Source organism: Nematolebias whitei, chromosome 23 (assembly GCF_014905685.2).
Source record: "Nematolebias whitei isolate Nwh7 chromosome 23, NemWhi1, whole genome shotgun sequence".
NCBI classification, from domain to species: domain Eukaryota; kingdom Metazoa; phylum Chordata; class Actinopteri; order Cyprinodontiformes; family Rivulidae; genus Nematolebias; species Nematolebias whitei.
This window is the reverse complement of record NC_056520.1, coordinates 9,298,817-9,309,932: the sequence shown is the minus strand read 5'-3', so window position 1 is coordinate 9,309,932 and position 11,116 is coordinate 9,298,817. Positions and strand designations below refer to the sequence as shown.

General features: G+C 41.7%; 1 protein-coding gene across 1 annotated transcript in view; it reads right to left on the bottom strand.

Annotated features, from left to right (window-relative positions):
- Window positions 1–5,276, bottom strand: part of vangl1 (VANGL planar cell polarity protein 1) — a 77,204-nt gene extending 71,928 nt beyond the window's left edge. Inside the window, exon 1 of the mRNA XM_037696311.1 lies at window positions 5,113–5,276. The gene's annotated coding sequence lies outside the window, so the exon portion shown is untranslated. The remainder of the gene's footprint in view (window positions 1–5,112) is intronic.
- Window positions 5,277–11,116: the final 5,840 nt, after the last annotated feature.

Below are 11,116 nucleotides of genomic sequence, written 5' to 3'. Positions count from 1 at the left end.
CGCGATACGGTTCAGCCCTTAACCGCGATACGGTTCAGCCCTTAACCACGATACGGTTCAGCCCTTAACCACGATACGGTTCAGCACTTAACCGCGGTACGGTTCAGCCCTTAACCACGATGCGATTCAGCCCTTATACGCGATACGGTTCAGCCCTTAACCGCGATACGATCCAGCCCTTACTCATGACATGATTCAGCCCTTACTCATATGATTCAGCCCTTAACCTCGATTTGATTCAGCCCTTAACCATGATACAATTCAACCCCTAATCACAGTTCTAGTCAGCCCTTAATCATGACACAATTTAGCCCATAATCGCATTAAGATTTAGATCGTAATCATGAAATAATTCAGCCTTTAATCACAATATGATTTAACCCTTATATGAAAAACGATTGAAGGCTTACAATACCCTTTAGCTTTTAATCACAATAAGATTTGCAATATGATTCAGCCGGTAGTCACGATACAACCCAGCCCCAATCACTATATGGTTTAGCTCTTGACCACTACTCCACTCACCCTCTAATCCCAAACACAATTTAGGTCTAAACAATCACAAGATTTAGTCTTAAATCACAAAGGAGTTCAGCCCCTAATCATGTTGTTCATCATAATACAATTCAATATTTAAAATAAAAATTTTCTTTGATGTGTAAATATGCAACTACTCATCTGTTAGCAACATCCTAAATAAATTACAACCAACTTATAAGTGAATAGAGCCTCAGTTCAATTAATGACAGATAAAAAGCAAAAACTGACCAGCACTATTAAGTTGTAGGTACATTTATGCAGTCCAATAATGTGAAACTATTTTTTTTATATATTTAATTTGGCTGCGTACACTGAACAACTGAGCATATATCTTAATTCTGCTTGCATTTGATATCTACTAGCTGTCATGTGAACTTATCACGCTGTCTGTATTTGATGGGACGTGAGGAAGAGTGAATCCCACCACTTTCAATCAATAGCCTCATTCCAAACATAAAAGTCGATGATGATAATGAGGGTCTTACAAAATTTATGAAGAGGAAATTACTGCCGCAGTTAGACGATGATCTAAGCGCTCATCAGTCGAATAGTGAATCTTCAATTTCAAACAGCAGCAGATGTTTGTTTTTCTTTCTGACACATAAAACTGTGTGATTTTCAATGCAAGTGTGCTTTTAATACACGAAGGATGCACTATACACCAGTTATGGAAATGACGTCGCGCACACTGGGATGTTGTGATGTTTCACACATTTTCCCCGGACCTGATTAACTGCGTTTGCTGATGATGAGCTAATTATTTACGAGAATTAATGTGCAGTTGCATTAGAGCAGTGTAGTGTGGGTGCCCCTCTTTCTTCGTGACTTTGTGAGGGATAGGCAACCGATAACACCAAGTTGTTACCAGTTAGAGAAAACAATGAAAACCACTGTTGCACAACATTCCTCTGACCGCTGAGCATCAGTCACAAGTGTCCAAAAATAAATGAATAAAATTAACATTTTTCTTCCAAGAACGTGATGCAAATGCGCATTAATGTTGCGATAGATGTGCATTTAGGACTCAATTCACCGGGAGTTTGACCAACATTTGCGTGACGTACACAAATATGTCAGTTCAGTGAATATTTGAACATTTTTCTAAAAATTTTTGTCTACTGCTTGTTGCAACAGTTGCGACTTCAGGTGAATTAAATTCTCCTCATTCAAAGTCCTTTAGTTGCAAAAAAAACCCTCTACTGAAACAGGCTTCAGGTACAGAGACATGTGCTGCTACTCGTTCTGCTAGCCGGGGATCTTCTCATAACCTCCTTTTGGTTGATCCATTTCAACATGGCAGTAAAGCTGAGCTCATCCATGATCACAGTTTCCACTTTATATTTAAAACTACGTTACGGTGGCAGAAACAAGTCCTGGGATGTGCCTAACTGTGTAAAAAAAAAAAAAGTGCACGGACCGGAAAAGCACACTAAGAACTTGATGTGGCGCTAACAGATGTTGATTTGAAAAAAAAACAAAAAAAAAACAGTTGATGGTCATAATAATTTGCTCATTTTAACTAGACTTCAATTCTCAAAAATGTATATCCATCCCTAATCTATAATGAGCAAGATATTAATTGTTTATGCCCTTTTCACATAACGTCACTTAAAAATATCCCAATTATCCCTTTAAATCAAATTGGTGTCAAAGTCAGTTAAGGGGGCCAAAATTAAAATCTTGGTCCAAGCTAAGGGCCAGTTTTAGTTGACAAGTTAACTCAAGTCAGATACCCGACATCTCTTCTTGGTTGTAGGTTCATCCACAAAAGTTCGATCATTTAACGTTCTCTGTTGCTCCTTCCACATTCAAATTAAAATTCTGGCTTTAAAAGTTAGCCAACTGTCATGAAAAGTCTGCACCGAATTAAAGTTTTATCAGTTATTAAAGCAAAATGACAAGCGGTAAAAATAATTTACATTCAAAACATCATCTTGGGGAGGCCAGATCAGATATTCACAAGGGCCAGAATTGGCCCACGGGCCTTGAGTGTGATAAGTGATCTAAGATCTCAAACCTTAAAGCTAACCTTGAGAATCATTGTTGATAATAGTGTAGCATGTTCCATAGTTGGACTCTTCCAGCGGCATTTCTATATTCATGTTCCTACAGCAGTTCTGTAGTTGGATGTTCACGAAAAGAGAGAGGGGAAGTGTTTTTTGGGGGGAGAACTCCCGGGAGGAGTTGTCTGTTCGGCGTGGCTGTGGCCTACAAGAGCTATTAAAATAAAAACGTTCCTACTTTAACGAGTCATCTGTGGTATAAATTACAACGCGTGGGTAGAGAAGGCATTACAGTGGTGTCAGAAGTGGGATTATGACATGCACACCAAGGGTCGGCACTTTGGTGCTGGGGAGTTGGTGTGGTTCTACTCGCCCACGCAAAAGAGAGGCAGGTGCCCCAAGTGGGACAGTCACTGGGTTGGACCATGTGCAGTCCTGGAGCGATTGGGGGGGGGGGGGGGGGGGGGGGGGGGGAGAGAGAGTTGTTTATCGGGTTTAGTTGCCTCCACGGGGACGCAGGGTAGCTCTGCACCGAGACAGACTCGCACCTTACAGGAGTATCGCTGCTCCTCAGGACATTGGTCGGGACGAGGGAGTACCAGCCGCACTTTCTCCTGCAGAGGGGAGTGCTACTAACAGTCCAGCAGATACTGGGGGAGGGCAGGAGGGATCTCCACAATCAGAGGCAGGGCAGCTGGTGGGGGTAATGACTCCATGGCGCATCAGACAGCAGCGGCGATTCCCACAGAGGTTCAGAGACTTTGTCCTGGGGTCGAGGACTCTACTATGGGGGATAGTGTAGCATGTTCCGTAGTTGGACTGTTCCAATGGCATTTCTATATTCATGTTCCTACAGCAGTTCTGTAGTTGGATGTTCACGAAAAGAGGGAGGGGAAGTGGGTTGTTTTTTTTTTTTGGGGGGGGGGGGGGGGGGGACTCCTTGGCATGGCTGTGGCCTACAACAGCTATTAAAATAAAAATGTTCCCACTTTAACGAGAGTTATCTGGTATAAATTACAATGCGTGGGTGAAGAAGGCGTTACAATATTTTTTAATAAGTATAACAATTATTAGTACGCCACAAACTAACGATGGAGGACAAAAGGCACAAAGGTAGAACAAAAATAAGCCATAATTTATCTGTAATTAAACTGACAGGTGCTCTGCAGTGGTTCCAAACTCTGGTCCTTGAGGAACGCCATCCTGCATGTTTTAGTCGATTCCCTGCTTTGACACACGATTTGAATAAACGGGTGACTAACAGGCATCTGAAGAACTTGCGAAAGTAATCAAACCACTGAATCAGGTGGGTCGGAGCAGGGAAACAAGTATGCAGGATGGTGTTCCTCAAGGACCAGAGTTGGGAACCACTGCGTCTAGGAGCAACTGTTGAGCTAACTTTTAGCCGGTTTTATGGCGACAATAAACTCAGATTAATGAGTAACCTTTAACATTAGCTGCCTACAAGGCTTCCAGCTCTAACATGTCAGTTTTATGTCTGGTGGAGGAACACCGGAGCACGTTGACCCGCTCGCACCCTACGAGTGACCCGGCCAGCAGGCGAGCCTTACGGGCAGGAAACTCCCCGGTCTGACCGTGGCCTCTGGAGACCCCGCTCCTCCTCCCCCTTTTTGGTTCCAGTCCCACTCAATAACTGCCTGTTAACTCAACTTATCACACGACAAAAGTGACTAAACAATGTTAAATGTGACTTAAGTGTGTATTAATCAAATAAGGATTTTTTTTCCCACTGTTTGAATCCGCGTCAACTCCCAGGTTTTCTGTAAAACTGCCAAACGGCGGAGCACCACCCGGTGTTGTGTCGAAATTTGTTTCCCCACCTGTCGAAGTCTGTTTAATTTCCGGCCATCGGTGCGAGTTTTTCCCTGAATAAATGTACAAATGTCGACATGGAAAATTTAAAAAAAATCCCAGGATATGTACATGATGAAGTAACAGATCAGCTGTGTAGGTTTCACACGTGTCATTTTATTTTCCTCATTAACTCAGGGGCAAATTATGCAATTTATTCACCAATATGCTTAAAAAACAATTTGATTAATAATAAAAAAAAAATACTAACAAAACATGTTTAAAGTATAAACGCTAAAAACAACAGATATGTAGAAGGAAATCGGAGCAAAGCTAACGGGTAACACATTACGACGCAACACCGGGTGATCCACTCGAGCACGAGTTCGACTTTTCCTCTCGTCTCTGCGGCGTCTGGAACTTTCTGGTTGACGGGAGAGCTTTTTTAAATAAAACGTACCCGAACCGAGACATCCAGAAACTCGACACTGACTGTGTCGGAACCGTAACCAGCCCGGAACACCGGGCCCGGTGTCGAACAGTGAAAGCCTTTCCATACAGGTAGACGGCAAGGGCGTGTGCCCGATTCCGTCAAAAACGCACCGAGATAAACACAACACCCTGTAATTTATGGTAAAAACAGCCTGAGAGGCTTCATTTCTGTAGCGTTAAAAAAAAAAGACATTTAAGGCTGAGCTTCCAAGTGAGTCCGCGACCTATGCGGTTCATGACGTTTATCGCCGGCAGCTTAACTCACCTTTCATCGGTGGCGGAATCATTCTCCGTGGTTGATGATGTATCCAGAGGTTGTAAAGTAGTTTTCCTGGCAGCACACGGAAGGGTACAGTAGGAAGCAGCCCGTGGTAACCGGAGGAATCACCCCGGCAGTCAGGAGTCTCTCTCACAAGGGGCAGTGCTTCTGTGAATGAGGGTGCAGTGCGCATGCGCGCCGCTAGGGGGCGGAGTCGCCGGGTAAGCCCCAAAACTGTACACAAGGGCTATAATGAGTTCATAAAAAATAAAATATATATTTTGTTCTGGGTTTTGGGTTCTGTTTATTGGCATTTAAGATTCAATACAATAAATTAAATTTAAAAGTAGGCAGGCACGATATTATCGGCATGGTATCGGTATCGGCCGATATTAGCGTTCAAGTTCAATATCGGACATTCCGTTAAAAATAACTCGCCGATGTAAAAAGGCGCCGTTCTTTGCCTGCAGCGCAACGCGATGACGTCACGTGCGCCTACCTGATCTCACGGCGGAGAGGAAAATTCAAAATCAAAACGTCGGCGGCGTGGAAGTGTTACTTTTCGTTGGTGAGGATGTCGGATTCCGAAGGTTTATGGACTACGTTGAGTAGTACATGCTCCCCAGTCAGATGCTTTTCCGACGTAACCTTATTCGAGTTACGAGCCGTCATTTCCGACGTCACTGAGAAGCTAATAGCCGATAGCACGTCTTGTTGGGTGAGTTTTACCACAGACGTCGTGTTAGCCCCGTTAGCATGATCAGTCTTACGGCACAACGGATAGACAAACACTTTGAACTTAAAAAGGCGCAGGAGTGCAGAGGATCGCAGGTGGCTAATGTTAATAAATAACATTTAACACTTTTCATTTAATATAAGTTAGTGCTATGCATATCATATGGCTCTTACTGAATATATGTCACCAGCTGTTACAGCTGTTACACAATTTTTGTTGCAAATAAGTCAAAATAAGAGAGAGGGCTATGTTCTGACAAAGGCAAGTAAATAAAATATCGATATCGGATATCGGCCAAAAATCCAATATCGTGCATCCCTATTTAAAAGGTAACAAGATCATTGTAATGCGTGGTGTTGAGTGTTTTAGATAACGCTCATACTTTTATTTTGTTAAGGCGTGTGCGTCCGGTTGCCGTCGCGTGTTAACTTCTATGTGCACTTTGGATGTAACGGCTGAATGTAACTGTCGTTGGCGTCTGTCGATGGAAGAGTGAAGGACGGCGCAGACCCGTCGTCAGTTCAACAATAAACTGCGGCTGCACGACTGTACACCGCGCACGTCATCGCTGAATAAAACCTTAACATCTGTTGGCAGCAATCATAACTGTCTGTTAGCAAAAAATCACACGAGCCACTGGACAGAGTTAATTAGTCATATATGTACGCCCAATAATTCAATTCAGAATGTACTTTTTTTTAAATCAGTCCAATAGTTCGCAAGATATTTTGCTAACATAGGCTGAAACATTATTGCCCTTTCGCCTTCTGCGGCGGGTGATATAAATGATTGATCTTGTGACCACAGCTAAAGGTTGTCTTTTCTTTCTCCGTCATGTAGGTGTTTCTGTCACAGCCTGTGAGGCTGAACAAAGGTAAACAGTTGACGTTCGCTCCAGAGCAGCCGAACAAAGAGCGGAGCGATAAAGATCCAGTTTGGACACAGTCGGTGAGTCAGTGAGGCCTTGAGGCAGCTTTTCAGCAGAGAAAAGAAACCAACGCTCGTCCTCCAGACAAATGCTGCTGTTCTGGTCATGACAACACAGCAGAACGTTCGGCTGCGCGTGTGTGTTCGTCTTGTTCAGGGTTAGAAACAAGACTAAACTAGAGGAATTGCATTTCCTGCGAAAATGCAGTCTTAATGTTTATTTGCAAAATAACTTCTGGAAAAAAAGCTGAAATTAGCTAAAAAAAAAAACTTGCTGAAATGTAGCTGAAATAGATGAACAAGCCTAAGTTAGCAGAAGAAAGCAGAAAGAACACATATTTGCTGAATTTGGTTTAAATACGCAGAAATTAGCACAAAAATTAAGAATTTAGCTATAAAAAAAGCTGAAATGAGCCAAAATAGCTGAAAAGTAGCTGAAAAAGCAGAAAGAAGCTTAAACTACCAAAAGAAGGCAGAAGGAGCTGAAATGAGCTTAAAAAAAGTGGAATAAGCTGAAAAAGCTAAAATTATAATAAAAGCAGCTAAATAGTCGCTGAAATAGCTGACACTAGCAGAAAAAAGTGGAAAGGAGCATAATAAGCTGAAATGAGCAAAAACAAGTTAATTAGGCTGAAAGTAGCAGAAATTACCATGAAAAACTTGAATTTATCTGAAAACATAAGCTAGAAATGCTAAAAAGGTAGCTGAAAAAGGCAGAACAAGATTAAATTAGCAGAAGAAAGCAGAAAGAACACGTTTCTCAATTAAAAAGCAGAAATTAGCATGAAAAAGTGGAAATTATCTGGAAAAAAAAAACCCCAGAAACGAGCAAAAACCAACTGAAAAGTAGCTAAAATGTCAGAAAGAAGCTTACGTTACCAGAAGGAAGTGGAGAGAGCACAATTTTGCTGAATTAGACTGAAAGAAGCAGAAATTAGAAAAAATTGGAAATTGTCTGAAAAAAGCTTAATTTAGAAAAAAAGCTGCTGAAAAGTAGCTTTAAAATGTAAAAGCGCTTAAGTTGCCTGAACAAAGTGGATAGAGCACATTTTTGCTGAATTTGGCTGGAAAAAGTTGACATGAGTGCAAAAAACGTGGAATAAACTAAAAATGCTAAAATCAGCATAAAAACAGCTAAATAGTAACTGAAACAGCAGGAAAAAGCTGAAACTTGCAGAGACACGCTGAAAGCAGCATGACAAGCTGAAATTAGCCAAAAGAAGTTAGAAGAAGCACATAAATGTTGTAGTTAGCAGAAAGAATCTGAAAGGAGCAGAAAACAGCTGAAAGTAGCTAAAATATGTTTAAATTTGCAGAAGGAAGCTGAAAGAAGCTGAAGCAGAACAAAATGTGAGAGAATCAGTAAAAGGTTGTAAACCGATGTAAAGATTTGAAGGATGTAAAATGAGCTCAATTCATTTTCTATGAGGAAAAAAAAATGGCAGAAAAGGCTAAAATATTTCAAAAAGCTAAAGTTGCACCAATACCAAAAGTCATATCAGGATTGTCCTGAAAGAGCTGAACGTTTTGATGCATGGTTTGTTGAAATAGAACAAAACTTGTGGTACGAGAAAGATGCTGAAAAACGTCCGGAAGAAAATTGGATCTCAGTAGTGTGGACGCTTCATCAACGTTCACACCGCTACATCAGTGTCACGTCTAAAACAACAACGCCTTTTTTAAATTTCATATTTCATCCTCACATTTTATCTCAGAAACAAAGACGGTCTCGGAGCACACAGACGCAATAAACGCCTCCAGCGATGATGCGCTCGGATATAAATCAATATTTCCTCCATCCCTAAACCACACGTGTTCCAATAAACACACTCGGCTGTAGCTCATCCCCTCCAGAACAACAGCGGAGGTCCTGACTGGAACATGACCTCTGACCTTTCCCCTTTTATCCCAGTGGGGAAAAAACAAACAAGCACCAGTTCAACGTAAGAGAGCTGCGTTTAATGTGGTTTCATTCTCTGCGAGTCACACGTCAGAGCCCAGCGCCAAAACGAATGGATTTTCATTAGTTGCTTAGACAAACAGAAAATATTTGCCTCAGCTGCTGTTTGACTGAATGGGACAGGATTAAAGGTGACCGGAGCGCCACCATGTGTCAAAAAGTCAACATTACATCTCAGACTGCCAATGCTCTGACACTCTTCTACACTTTATTTATTGATATCACTGTCTTAGGTTATTTATAATTAATAACTTTTATTTTTTTAATCAATAAAAGGCCTCACATCCAAAACGAACAGGTTCAAAGCATGATCATTTTATGTGAAGAAGGAGCAGCAGAGTCGTTTTAGTCCAACCTTGGTAAGCTCACTCTCAGCTACTATCAAAAAAAATTGTAGCTCAATAGCTGTAAAATTGGCTGAGTTATAGCCATTTTTGTGTTTCACACACTCAGTTGGCTGATGCAGCCATCTTTGATTAGGGCAACTCCTAAAGGGAGTCACTTGTGCTTGAACATCTAGAGATTATTTACTGGAAGTTTCATTGACATCCATCCAGTGGTTCATGAGTTATTTTGCTAACAGACAAATAGGGTTTTGCTCCATTAGTAAATGATAGTTTTAAGCAAAGGTGTCGCTCAGCATGTTGAGTTAAAAACAAACCATGGGGATCACTCTCAGCTACTACCACGCCAAATTGTAGTTCAATATCTGTAAACTTGGCTGAGTTATAGCCATTTTTGTGCTTTCAAAGTTTATTTGGCTGTAGCGGCCATCTTGAATTGAGTTGTCACCGAAAGTTAATCAGTTGTAGACACACATCCACCAATTACTGTCTAAGCGTTTCATTGATATATGTCCAGTAGTTCATGAGATATTTTGCTAACAGACAGATACAGATGACTCCAATAGGTCACGGAAAAGCTTTAAACGCAGCCTTCGAACAACAGTCAGAATATAAGTTATATATGACTCTCAGAGCAAGTGACACGTTTGTGTTTTCCATAATAGCTTTGCTGTGGCGGCCATATTGAATCAGGTTGACTCTAAAAGTTAATCAGTTGTAGTTGTTTGTGCAACGATTACTCCCTGAGAGTTTCATTAAAATGTGTTCAGTAGTTTGTGAGATATTTTGCTAACAGACAGACAAAGAACCTCTTCCTCCATGTTCAGCTCAATTATCTAACAGCGCTCATTGTTTTAATGGGGAGCGTACCGTCACTTTTCACTTCCTTGCAAAGCAGGAAGCGTGTGCAGATGGCCCGCACTGAGAAAGTAAGCCCCTCCCACCTCCTAAGATCAATTCGATTTGGTGTCCGGAAGATGGATGGATCCCTCCCCAGCGACGCGGAGTTTATGAGTTTAGAGGGATTTTTCGGTAAATAGGGGAGAAAAATGAAAGCGTGTAAAAATGAAGACGAAGTGGGAATAGATGGGGTTTATGAGGCCCCCCACGCATACATGCAGAGACGCACTGAGGGGAGGGGTCCACAGCAGAGTTTCACATGACTTTCTCTGCCCGGGGCCTGTGACATTCGGTGGGTTTCAACAGTCTTTGCATTATTCCAAATAAAGTTTGATCCCTAAAATATTACACTTCAAACTAAAGTGAGTGTAAGAAAAAAAGGTAAACACAAGAAACCATATCCATTTGAACGTGAGTCTAAAACTGCTTAAAAAAACTGATGTTTTTCACACAAAGTCATTCCTGTGTGGATGGGGCTTCAGTAACTAGTTCCAACTAGAGATGCGATGTTCTCGAACTATCTGAATCTTTTGAACGGCTCTTTAACATGAACCTGAGAACGGAGTCCCAGACAACAGAGGGCCGTTCCTTTTTTTTAATTCCCTCTGTTGATTTCCTCGTGTTTTCCATAGGCCATCCTTACGTAGACCATGTTTACATAGGCTGTCCTGATGTAGACCATGTTTACATAGGCTGTCCTGATGTAGACCATGTTTACATAGGCTGTCCTTACATAGGATGTTTTTTCGTAGGCTGTCCTTACATAGGCTGTCCTTACATAGGCTGTCCTTACATAGGCTGTCCTTACATAGGCTATCCTTACACAGGCTGTCCTTAGGTAGGCTGTCCTTTCATAGACTATACTTACAGTACATTGGCTGTCTTTACATAGGCCTTCATTACGTAGGCTGTCCTGACATAGGCTGTCCTTACATAGACCATGCTTACATAGGCTGTCTTTACATAGGCCATAATTACGTAGGCTATCCTTACATAGGCTGTCCTTAGGTAGGCTGTCCTTTCATAGACCATACTTACTGTACATAGGCTGTCTTTACATAGGCCATCCTTATGTAGGCTGTCCTTACATAGGACATCCTTACATAGGCTGTCCTTAGGTAGGCTGTCCTTTCATAGACCATA